Source organism: Rattus norvegicus, chromosome Y (assembly GCF_021556685.1).
Source record: "Rattus norvegicus strain SHRSP/BbbUtx chromosome Y, alternate assembly SHRSP_T2T, whole genome shotgun sequence".
NCBI lineage: Eukaryota > Metazoa > Chordata > Mammalia > Rodentia > Muridae > Rattus > Rattus norvegicus.
The window spans coordinates 58,296,143-58,309,107 of record NC_141555.1 but is presented as its reverse complement, the minus strand read 5'-3'; the positions used below and the strand labels follow the sequence as shown (position 1 = coordinate 58,309,107).

At 38.2% G+C, this 12,965-nt stretch overlaps 1 long non-coding RNA gene across 1 annotated transcript in view; it reads left to right on the top strand.

Moving 5' to 3' along the window:
• Window positions 1–899: 899 nt before the first annotated feature.
• LOC147998050 (uncharacterized) overlaps window positions 900–12,965 on the top strand; it is a 43,477-nt gene continuing 31,411 nt past the window's right edge. Inside the window, exon 1 of the long non-coding RNA XR_015647324.1 lies at window positions 900–1,092. This is a non-coding gene — a long non-coding RNA (uncharacterized LOC147998050). The remainder of the gene's footprint in view (window positions 1,093–12,965) is intronic.

The window sequence follows — 12,965 nt, the reverse complement described above, 5'->3', positions numbered from 1 at the left end:
ACAATTTGTAGTTCGGAAAGGCTGGGATCTTTTAAGGTCAGGGATCAAGAACAATGGCGGCACAGGCTACTGGTGTGACTGTCACAAATGCTGGACTGTTGATGACTGCTTTCTGAACCAGTTTTACCCTCAGCTTCCTGATAGGATTTAATAAGGTTTGCCAATCACAGATGTGCATTCTGATCATTTAAAGCAGATATAACATTTTTATACAGATGTTTAGATTTCTGTTTCTAAAAGATTCTTACAAGTATCCTTTTAAGGATAAATAATACAATACTTTACCATTTCTCTGTGAATTCAAATTGCTTACTTATGAAGTTACGTTGACCTTGGGAGCAATATGTTTTCTTTAGGTGTACTATATAATGTTTGTTCTAATACAGTACTGGGTATCACTTTTTTCATCACTAAGCAAGAGAAGAAAACTAGAATATCATCACATTTGTAATACAATATTCAATAAATTAAAGGTCTATAGGGAAAATACTGCCCATTGTGAAACAGAGAAAACCTAGAAAATTGAACTGTATGTCACAGGAATAATCTTGGGAGTATAAATATTATCTAGAAGAATCACCTCCACTCCATCTTCCTAAATCTTTTCTACCCGTGACTTGCCCCTGACTAACTTTCACCATTCAGAGCATGTAACCACTAATGAAGAAAAGAGAAGTATCTAACTTTATAGAGAGATGGAGTACGTAAATGTTTCCACTGTGACACAAGAGACTCTCCTGGAAAAGGCACTCTTGAAACTGGTCAATGTAAGGAAAGCTGATCAGCATGTAGGCCATGGGCGTTCTAAGAGACATTATCATTAGGCCCTCTCTGAAAAATCTCTTGTAACCTAGAGAGCCCTAGCTCCTTTTGTGAGGTCACAAGTGTTGTCCTGATAGCATCTGCCTCTCAGATATTTCTTCAGTACCCCTAGAGCTTACTAATTGGCCTTTAATTCAGAATAAACAGACATTTTTGAAGGGAGAACAAAGAGGATGAAGAAATCAGAGATGTGCAAAGAAAGCTTCCCTTCTGTTTTGGTATCAAAAAGGAAGAATTACCTGGTCCATTTGAGAGCTCAGTGAGTCCGGGGTAGGTGTTTATTGGGTTCCCTGAAGAGACAGCCTTCATCTGAGCTTTCCACACATGAGAATGAGGACATGGGAGCCTCTCAAAATCATCTGGACTTACCTGTTCTTATGGTTCCTGGAAGTCAGAGAGTTTATATCATTCATTTCTTTATTCCAAAAGCCAAGGGTTGGAAAGGGCACATTTGTTTTCCTGAGAGTGCATGGTCTTTATTCTTTTTGACAAGAAGAAAAGGGACTTAAAGAACACGGGAAGGACAAGTTTGTAACCCTAGCTCTGTGTAAACTCCTCCATGCTTTAGATTCCTATAGTGTAGTTTGTGCCTGACCCTGATATCTGGGATAGAGAAGAGCTTCTATTTGAAACATCATCATCTCAGTCCTTCAACTATTATTTCTATGACTGTCATTACCTGATAGTGACTCATTAGATTTCTGAGTCAATAGCTGTAATTAGCTGGTAGTTTTCTTTTCTTTTATTTCTTATATCTTTTATTTTTTACAAATTTTATTTCTTTTTTTAAAATGTATATTTATATATTTATATTTAAAATACTGTTTCCTTTTAGAATTTCCTCCAGAAAGATCCCTAACAGGTCCCTCTCCACTTCTTCTATAAACCATCCCATTACTGTCCCTTCACATTCCCTTTAAATGCAAGTCAAACCAAGGGAGGACCAAGGGCTTAACCTTCCTTTGGTGCCCAACAAGGCCATCCTCTACTACAAATGCAGTTGGATCCTTAGGTCTTTCCATTTTTCACCTTTGAATATTGGTCTCGTACCAGAAAGATCTGGTTCATTGGCATTTTTGTTCTTATGGGTTGAAAGCCCTTTCAGCTCTTATTATCCTTTCTCAGAATCTACCAACTGGAACTCCATTTCCAGTTTACTGGTTTGCCATTGACATTCACTTTTGTATTTGACATGCTCTAGCTTTGTCTCTCAGGAAATATCTATATCTGTTTCCTGGCAGAATGCATTTCTTAGCTTCATCAATGTTATCCAGTTTTGGTGGTTGAATATATATATATATATATATATACTTTAGGTGCTTCCTACACCTATTAGGTTAGGTGGAATGATTACATGGATTCTGCACAACTAGGTCAAGAATGTAGAGTTTGCAAATGAGTATATCAAAGAGACTCCCTCCTGTACTTATGAAGGTATTGAGTTGAGGTTTCACTGTTCCTCAAGTCTTTCTTCCCCCTGCCCATGCTCCTGTTTCTTATATATGACATTAAGGAAGAATCATGGCAACACATCTAAAACCTTCAAGTCTGGCCATGGGAACACAGGAAGTAGATAGTGTAGTACAGATATCAAATGTGAATAGAGAAACGAATTGTATACTCCATGTGGTCCTTTGCTTTATTGATGTTGGTAATCTTTGAATAACATAAGGATTTGGGAATTTATAATTGAAGTAGGTACACCATATTTACACTGTTATTCTCAGTCTATAGATGGGCCCACTTTGTTTCTAAAATCATAGCAGAGAATGGAATTTGAAAACAGAATTTTTGAGTACATATTCAGGAATATTTATAATGTCCCCTATGAAGGAATGTACAATAGGAAAGTGAAATACAATATTCATTCAACGAAAGGTGTGTAGGTAAAGTCTGGCCTTTATAAAATTAAGAAAACCTAGAAAATTGAAATGTATGTCACAGGAATTGACCTGGGAATAAAAATATTATCCAGAAGAATCTCCTCCACTCCAAGTTCCTAAATAATTTCTATCCATGCCAAGCCCCTGACACATTTTCTCCATTCAGAAGTCACTAGTTTTAGAGAGATGGAGAACGGAAAGTTTCCACTGTATCACAGGGGACATACCTAAATTGGCACCCTCAAAACTGGTTAATGTAAGGAAAGCTGTTTAGAGTCAGGCCATGGCAGTTCTCAGTGACAATATCATTAGGCTCTCCCTGAAAAATCTCTTGTATCCTTGAGAGCACTAGCTTCTTCTGTGATGTAATAAGTGTTGTCCTGACTGCAAATGCCTCTCAGATATTACTTCAGTACCTATAGGTTTTACTAATTGGCCTCAAATTCAGGGGAAACAGTCATTAGGGAGGGAGAACAAAGACGATGAAGAAATCAGAGATGGGGAGAACGAAGCTGGTCTTCTGTCTTGGTATAAAAGAAGGAAGAAATACATCATCCCTGAGAAATCTCACTGAAGCCTTGGTAGGAGTGGAATATGTAAGTTGAAGAGATAGAATTGATCTGATCCTTCCACACATGGGATCAGGAGCTGGGAGCCTCTCAGAAGAATCTGGACTTCCCTGCTTCTAATGGTTCCTGGAAGTCAGAGAGTTTATATCATTAATTTCTTTCTCCCAAAAGCCAGGTGTTTGGAAGGACACTGTTCATTTCCTTAGAGCTCATGGATTTTTGTTCTTATTGCCCAGAAGAAAATGGTCCTAAGGAAGAAGTGAAAAATAAGTATACTTTCCTCAGCTCAGAGTAAACTCCTCAATTATTTGGATACTTATAGAGCAGTAAGTGTCTGATACTGGTATTTGGGAGAGAGAAGTGCTCCAAATTTGGACTTCACCATCTCAATCTTTCCACTAGTATTATTCTGACTATAAATCCCTGACAGGAACCCTTTGGATTACTGACTCAATAGGTCTGATTAGCTGCTAATTATCTTTTGTTTTTTTTTCCTTTTTTTTTTAGCAAATTTTATACCTTTTTTAATTGGATATTTCTGTATTTACATTTCAAATGTTATTTCCTTTACCAGTTTCCTGTCCTTAATATTCCTAGCTGGTCCCCTTATCCTTATATATAACCTTTACTGTGCTTTGACATTCCCTTGAACTAGGGAGAACCAAGGGCTTCTCCTTCCATTGATGATCAACATCGCCATACTATGCCACATATGCAGTTGGAGCCACAGGTCTGTCCATAAACAGTCATTGAATATTGGTTTAATACCAGAAAGCTCTGGTTAATTGAACTTGTTTTCCTTATGGGGGTTGAAAGACCATTCAGCTCTTGTAATCCTTTCTCAACATCTACAAACAAGGGGTCTGTATTCAGTTCTCTGGTTTGCCACTAGCAATCACTTCTGTATTTGACATGCTATAGCTGTGTCTCTCATGAAAGATCTAAAACCATTTATTGGCAGAATGCAATTTTATCTTCATCAATCTTATCTAGTTTTTGTGCCTGATATATATATATACATATATATATATACATACATATATATATATATATATATATATACATACATACATATATGAATACATACATACATACATATGTATATGTGTGTGAATACATACACACATATATACATATATATACATATATATACACACATATATACATATATATACATATATATACATACATACATACATATATATATATACATATATATATATATATATATATATATATACATACACTTTTGGTGGATCCTTCAACTAGGAATTTTGGTTTAATATTTGGATGGATTCTGCATAACAAGGTGAAGACTATAGGATCCACAAGTGACAATTGCAAATAGACTCCCTCCTGTTTTTTATAACCTATTGAATTCGAGGTTTCATTGGACCACAAGCCATTCCTGTCACTGCCCATCATTCAGAAACTGATGTGTGGCCTGAAGAAAGAATCATGGTAAAACATCCAAAACCCTCAAGCCTATCCCTGGGAACACAAGAAGGTAGATATTAGAGGACTGATATCTAATAGAACTTCAGAACCACATTCTATACTCCATGTTGTCCTTTGCTTTACTGATGTCTTGTAATTAATGGATAAAATATGGATTTGGGAGTTGATCATTAGAAGTAGGTACACAATATTTCCACTCTTATATTCACTCTATAGCTGAGCCACATTTGATACAAAATTCATTGCAAAAAATGGAATTTGAAAAATGAAATTTTGAGTACACATGCAGGAACATATATAATGTCCCCTGTCAATGAATTTACAATCAGAAAATATAAAACAATATTCACTCAATTAAAGTTCTGTAGGGAAAATACTGGCACCAGCGAAACAGGGAAAACCTAGGGAATTGAACTTTATGTCACAGGATTTGACTGGAGAATAAAATTAATCTCCAGAAGAATATCTTTCCTTCTGTGTTCCTAGATCTTTTCTACCCATGACAAGCCCCTGACTAACTTTCTTCATTCAGAGCATGTAATCACTAATAAAGCAGAGAGAAGGCTCTAGCTTTAGAGAGATATAGCATGTAAATGTTTCCACTGTGTCACAGGAGACACTACTGGAAAGTGCACAACCAAATCTGGTCAATGCAAGGAAGCTGTTGAGCAGGTAGGCTATGGCAGTTCCATCATCATTAGGCCCTCCTTGAAAATTCTATTGTGTCCTGGAGAGCGGTAGCTTCTTCTGTGATATCACAAGTTTTGTTTTGACAGCAACTACCTCCTTCCATATATCTATGGTTTAGTAATTGGCATCTAATTCAGAGTAAAGAGCGATTTGGGAGAGAGAACAAATAGGAAGAAGGGATCAGAGATGGGGATGAGGAAGCTGGCCTCTTGTCTTGGTATAAAAGTAAAGAAGAAATAAGTGGTTTTTGGAAAACACCCTGAGCAGAAGGCTTTAGTTCTTTTGTTCTTCTATGGGTTAACCGAGCTCTTGGAGAAGTTGGTGAACATCCTAAAGACCTTTTGGCAGATGGTAAAGTTTCTAGACACCCCTTTTTGTATTTCAATGATCCTAGGGATTGTATGACTAAAGGTAATTGTTTCCTAGGATGAGTGCTAGAGCAAGATAGATTTTTAGGTGCTTTAAAAGACATGGAATTTTTCTGATATACTTGGACTAATGGCACAAGGTCTAAATGATTTTTTTTCGATGTGGACTTTCCCTCAGACCTTTGGTAATATAAAAAAAAGCGTTTTATATGTTTGAAGTCTAATTTGCACAATGACAAACCACTTTGAGCATGGAGAACACTTTCTGGAGCCCTAGAGAGGAGTGAAGAAATTCTCTGAAACCCTAGGGTAGACGGTGAACATGCCTTTTTTGTAGAAGGAGGAGTTACTTGAGCATCTTGGGACAATATGGAATGTCCAGCAAGTCCTTTCAAGGAATGGCATCTTTGCACAATTCCTTCATATTTTTTGGAAATTCCATGGCCCTTTGGACAGATGGAGAAGGTTAGGACTCACCTGAGGAGAAAATGTAGCTTTTGCTGTCTCTTTGGCTGCAGAAGATGGCACAAGATCCCTTTTGGCAGAAGGGGGATGTTTGAAACTATCTTCTTTAGAGGAAATTTCTCAAGACTACATCAGAAGGATCAAATCTTAACCTTTTTTTTTTATAGAAACTGGATGCCTGTGGTGCACTTTGGTAGAGGGAGAATGTCGCCTCTTTATCCCCAGAGTGGACATGTTAAATAAATCTACTTAGGTATATGGGGATAGTTCTAAAACATGCTGTTCAGATGCAGTAGATCCTAAGACATCCTTCTCAGATGAGGAAGGTCTTAATGTACCGTGTATACGTGTAGAAATCCTTACTGTGATATCAGAATGGAGGGAATGTATTAGAGCTACCTCTGAAAATGTGACCTCTCCCTGAGCATCATAGACATATTCTAGATATTGTTTTGTAACTGTGGAAGTTCCAAGAGAAATTTCTTCTGCTGGAGAAGTGGAAACTGACTTTCCTATAGAAGTGTCAGGTTCCCTAGCCTGCTTGAGAGGCAAAACAGGCTCCAAAGCCCCTTCAGAAGATGAGGTAAAATCCAGAGCTTTTGAGGTATTTGACAGATGTTCTGGGTCTGCTTGTGGGTATAAAGAAGGAATGGCAATCCTTTCTGAATATTTGGAAGAGTGTGTAGCATCTTCTGTAGTTGGGGAAGATGGCTGATTTTGAGGAGATAAGGAAGTTCCTATAGCCTACTGTGGAATTTGTGGAGGTCGTATTCATTCTTTTACATTAATGGAATACAAGGAATCCCTTTCCTCAGTTGTCGAGGATGCTACAGACTCTGGTGTTCGCATTTCATGGTTCACATATGGTTGGGTCCATAACCTTCTCTAAAGATGGAATCTGTCCTGGAATATCTTTTGTATATGTGTCACATCCACAAGACATTTCTAAAGATGTGGCTATGGGTAGACCTCCTTTTGTAGAAGTTTCTTGTCCCACAGTCTCTTTATATGATAGAGTAAAACTCAGAGAATACTGCTCAGTTTTGGGAAGTTCTAGCATCTCTGATGTATATGTGGAAAATTTTGGAGCCTCTGCTTTCAGGACAGAACGACTTAGGTTCCCCTGAGGAGGTAGGGGATATTTTATGTTCTCTGCACATTGTATAAATATGGAGTCTGCATGGCTCATTGACAGTGTGTTTTGATAAACTTGGCTTTTTTGGGCCTAATGGGATGTCAGGAGGGTCCCTTCAGTGGTAGAGGATATTTGAATAATTCTCTATTATATAGGGACATTTGAAGTACTGGGGGATATGGTGAGGCTGCTAGAACATATTTTTTATGTGCAGAAGGCACAGGAGTTCCATCGGTGGATTCAGAAATTTCTACCACATCTTGCGTGGCTGTGGAACTCTCAAGAGCCCCTTCTGAAACTGTCAATGGTCCTTGATCTAATGGTGTACATGCAGAAAATTTTGTCTCTTCTTGGGCTGGTATGTGTGTTATGAGGTTCACTTGGGTATTTGTAACTGTATTTTGTACGCCTTGGATCATAAGTGATGATTTAAGCGCTTTTTTAATAGTGGAGGACTTTGAATGTCCTCTTGGCTTAATAGGGTAGTCCTGCAATCCGCTTTGTCAGCAGAAACAGGTTTCAAACTCATTTTACCCGAAGCAGATTTCATAAGCACGTTTGTGGAGATAGGGCACATCTTTGACAGTCTTTGTGAATGGACAGAGCTCTCTGCCCTGCTTTGGCAGCTGGCAAAGGTATTAAAGTCTCTTCTGGAGAAGGGGCAGGACTTATTCCACTTGTGGAATATGAGAAATCACTGAGATTAACTTTAAGAGAAGAAGATTTCCAGCCCTTTTTGTTTCTGATTGGGCCTGTTGTACCTCCCCTTAAACAGAGGCGTCTTCTCCAACAAAATTTGGAGGAGAACTGGAAAGACTGAGGACCTGTAAGATAGGGAATGAACATTTGAAATCCTTTGGAAAGTCTGTGGGACAAGAGCTGAACACCCAGAAGAGTGTGCAATACTGAGACCTCAGCGAGGAGACCCTGCTACTTCTTCCCACATGTGCTCAGATCCCTAGCCCAAGAGGAAACTGCATAGTGCCACTGGACACATGAATATAGGAGCAGTCAATCTGCAGGAGCCCTGCAGTCCAAACTGCAGCTGAATCTGAACTTGTCCAAACAGTATTCTACACCCAAATGTCATGAGGGGTGGGGAAGTATTACACTGTCAGAGGGGCAGAAACCCATGAGAACTCTGCTCAAATTCCTGACTCAAGAAAAAAACACCTAGCTCCATCTGGGCCTCCTGTGCATAGGAACCTAGGGGCAGTAGGGTCAAGACACTTCTGGTTGCAGCCCTTATGGAAAGGTGAAAGTCAGCCCAACAAGTGAGTGCAGGCTTGAGACAAGAGGTGATTCCAACTTTTCTGCTTGAAGCGAGCTCACTGGTTGACTCAGGACATGCAAAGGCAGAACTCCTCTGGGATCAGGCATTTCCAGTTTCTAGCTGGCTCCTGAACCTTGCTGATTCCAGCACAAAGCTCCCTTCTCCTAGAAACTGTGGGAGAGAGAGCTGATCACCCAGGAGTGTGGGCAATACTGAGCATACAATGCACACAGACTACCACTTCTGCCCACAATTACCCACATCTCTGGCCCAAGACAAAATTGCATAGTGACTCTGGAATAGAGTAGGAGTAAATCTACTGGAGCACCATGTTCCAGACTGTGCATGGATCGGAACTGATCTTGTCAAACAGCTCCCTGTACCCAAATCATGATGGTGGGGTAACTAGAGCCTCAGAGAAGCAGACACTCCTGGGAAATCAGAGGAGACTACTCTCTGCCCAGATTCCTGACTCAAGAGGAAAACACCTTGTACCATCTGTGCCCCCTCCCCCCACAGAGGGACCTAGGAGAAGTATGGGAAGTTCCATCTGGTTCCCGCCCACAGGGACAGCTGAAAGTAAGTGGACAGGAGCAACTACGTGCCTGAGAGCAGAATACTCTGTTCCCTTAACTGGGTAAAAGAAAACAGGAAAACAGGTCTACAGCAGCCCTGACACACGATCCTACAGGACGGTCAAGCCACTGTCAGAAAGAGCAAGACAAGCTAATTCCAGAGACCACCTGATGGCCACAGGAAAGCACAGGAACACAAACAACAGAAACCAAGACTACTTGGGCTCAACAGAACCCAATTCTCCCATCAAAACAAACACTGGATATCTAAACACACCAGAAAAGGAAGATCTAAATTTAAATTCACATTTATCATGACGATGGTGGATGTTAAGAATAATAACTCCCTTAAGAAAATGCAGGACTATAGAAAAAACTGAAGTAAACAAATATAATGCAAGAATGAGGGAACACAAAACTACCTTAAAGAACTACTTGAAAAACAGCATAACAGGAGAAGGAAATAAACAAAACCACCCAGGAGTTAAAAATGGAAATAGAAACAATAAAGTAAGCACAAGGAAGATAACCCTGGAAATGGAAAACCTAGGACAGAGACCAGGAGTCATAGAAGTGAGAATCACCAACAGGATAAAAGATATAGAAACCATAGATAAAGCAAGAAATTAATCTTTTCACAACAACACATAGAGAAGAGAAGCACACAAACATAATCTAAGGAGCAGAAGAATCACACAACTGTCAAACATAATGTAAAACAGAAAAGCACCTAGCTCAAAACATAAAGGATATCCAGGACACAATGAGAAGATCAAACCTAGTCTTCACAGGTATAGAAGAAAGTGAAGACTGTCAACATCAAGGGACAGTAATATCTTCAACAAAATTATAGAGTAAAACTTCCCTAATCTAAAGAAAGAGATGCCCATAAACATACACAAAGCCTACAGAACTCCAAATAGATTGGACCAGAAAAGGATATCCTCCCATCACATAATAGTCAAAACACCAAATGCACAAAACAAATAAAAATATTAAAAACTGTAAGGAAAAATGTCAAGTAATATATAAAGGCAAAGCTATCAGAATTAAATCAGATTTCTTTCCAGATACTATGAAAGTCAGAAGATCATAGACAGATGTCATACAGACACTAAGAGAATAAAAACACCATCCCAGGGTACTGTATCCATCAAAACTCTCAATTAACAAAGACGGAAAACCCAAGATATCCCATGACAAAACGAAATTTACACAATACCTTTCTACATATCTAGTCTTACAAAGGACACTAACTGGCAAGTCCGAACACAAGGATTCAAGTAAAACCATAGATAAAGCAAGAAATTAATCTTTTCACAACAACACATAGAGAAGAGAAGCACACAAACATAAACTAACCTCCAATTATGAAAATAACAGAAAGTGACCATCACTATTCCTTAATATCTCCAACATCAATAGACTCAATTCCTCACTAAAAATACACAGATTGACACACAATATGTAATGAGGACCCAGCATTTTGCACTACAGGAAACACACTTCAGAGACAAAGACAGACACTACCTCAGAGTAAAAGGCTGGAAAACAATTTTCCAAGCAAATGGTCTGAAGAATATATAAAATCGACTTTCAACCAAAAGTCATCAAAAAGCATAAGGAAGGACACTTCATATTCGTCAAGGGAAAAATCCACCATGATGAACTCAAAATCATAAATGTCTATGCTCCAAATACAAGGGCTCCTACATACACATAAGAAACCTTACTAAAGATCAAAGCACAAATTGCACCGCAAAAAATAATAGTACAAGATTACAACACCCCATTCTCATCACTGGACAGGTCACAGAAGCAGAAATTAAACAGAGATATAGACAGACTAGCAGACGGTATAAACCAAATGGACTTAACAGATATTTACAGAACATTCTATCCTAAAACAGAAAGATAAACCTTCTTCTCACAGCCTCCTGGCACTTTCTCTAACATTAATCATATAATCAGTCAAAAAGCAGGCCTCAAATCATACAGAAAGATAGAAATAATCCAACTCATCCTATCAGACCACCATGGGCTAAGGCTGTTCTTCAATAAAAATTAGGAAAGAACGCCCACATATACATGGAAGTTGAACAATTTTTTTACTCAATGATAACTTGGTCAAGGAAGAAATAAAAGAAGAAATCAAAGACTTCTTAGAATTCAATGAAAATGAAGGTACAACACACCCAAACTCTTGGAACACAATGAAAGCTGTGCTAAGAGGAAAACTCATAGCTCTGAGTGCCTGCAGAAAGAAACAGGAGAGAGCATACATCAGCAGCTTGACAGCACACCTAAAAGCTCTAGAACAAAAAGAAGCAAATACATGCAGGAGTAGTAGAAGGCAGAAAATAATCAAACTCAGGGCTGTAATCAACCAAGTAGAAAAAAAGGGACCATACAAAGAATCAACAGAACCAACACCTGATTCTCTGAAAAAATCAACAGGATATATTAACCCATAGCTAGACTAAGCAGAGGATACAGAGAGTGTTTCCAAATTAACAAAATCAAATATTAAAAAGGGAGACAGAACAGCAGAATCAGAGGAAATTAAAAAAATTATTGTACTACAAAAGCCTAGGTTCAAAAACCTTGAAAATCTGGAAAAAAAAGACAATTTTCTAGACAAATACAAGATACCAAACCTAAATCAGGAAAAGATATACCATTTAAACAACCCATAACTCCCAAAGGAATACAAGCAATCATAAAAACTCTCCCACCCAAAAAGAGTCCAGGATCAGATGGGTTTAGTGCAGAAATCCATCCAAAATTCATTGAAAAATTCATAACAATACTGTCCAAACTATTCCATAAAATTGAAACAGATGGAGTACTACCAAATTGCTTTCATGAAGTCACGATTACTCTTATAACTAAAACAAAGAAAGACTCAACAAAGAAAGATAACTCAGACCAATTTCTCTTATCAATATCAACACAAAAATACTCAATGAAATTCTTGCAAACCTATTCATACAACATATTAAACAATCATCTACTATGTTTAAGTAGGATTCATCCCGGGCTTGCAGGGATACTTTAATATACAGAAAACAACATAATTCACTATATAAACTCCAAGATACAAACCACATGATCCTTTCATTAGATGCTGAGAAAGATTTTGACAAAATTCAACATCACTTCATGAAAAAAGTCCTGGAAAGCACAGGAATTTAAGGCCCACACCTAAACATATACAGCAAATCCATAACTAACATTAAACTAAGTGGAGAGAAACTTAAAGCAATCACACTGAAATCAGGGACTGAACAAGGGTGCCCACTCTCTCACAACTTATTCAATATAGTTCTAGACATCTTAGTCAGAGCAAGCAGACACTGAAGGAGGTCAAAGGGATATAGATTGGAAAAGAAGAAGTTAAAATAGCACTGTTTGTAGTTGATATTATAGTATACTTAGTGACCTCAAACATTCCACAAGAGAATTACTAAGCCTGATAAACAATTTCAGCAAAGTGGCTAAGTATAAAAATAACTCTGCACAAAGCTAAACAAGCAGAGAAAGAAAGTAGGGATATGACACCCTTCACAATAGCCCCAAATAATATAAAATGTCTTGGGATGACATTATCCAAGTAAGTAATAAATATGAGCATATGAGCAGAACCTCAAGTCTCTGAAGAAAGTGAAGGAGATTTCAGAAGATGGAAAGATCTCCCATGTTCATGGACTGGCAGGATTAATACAGT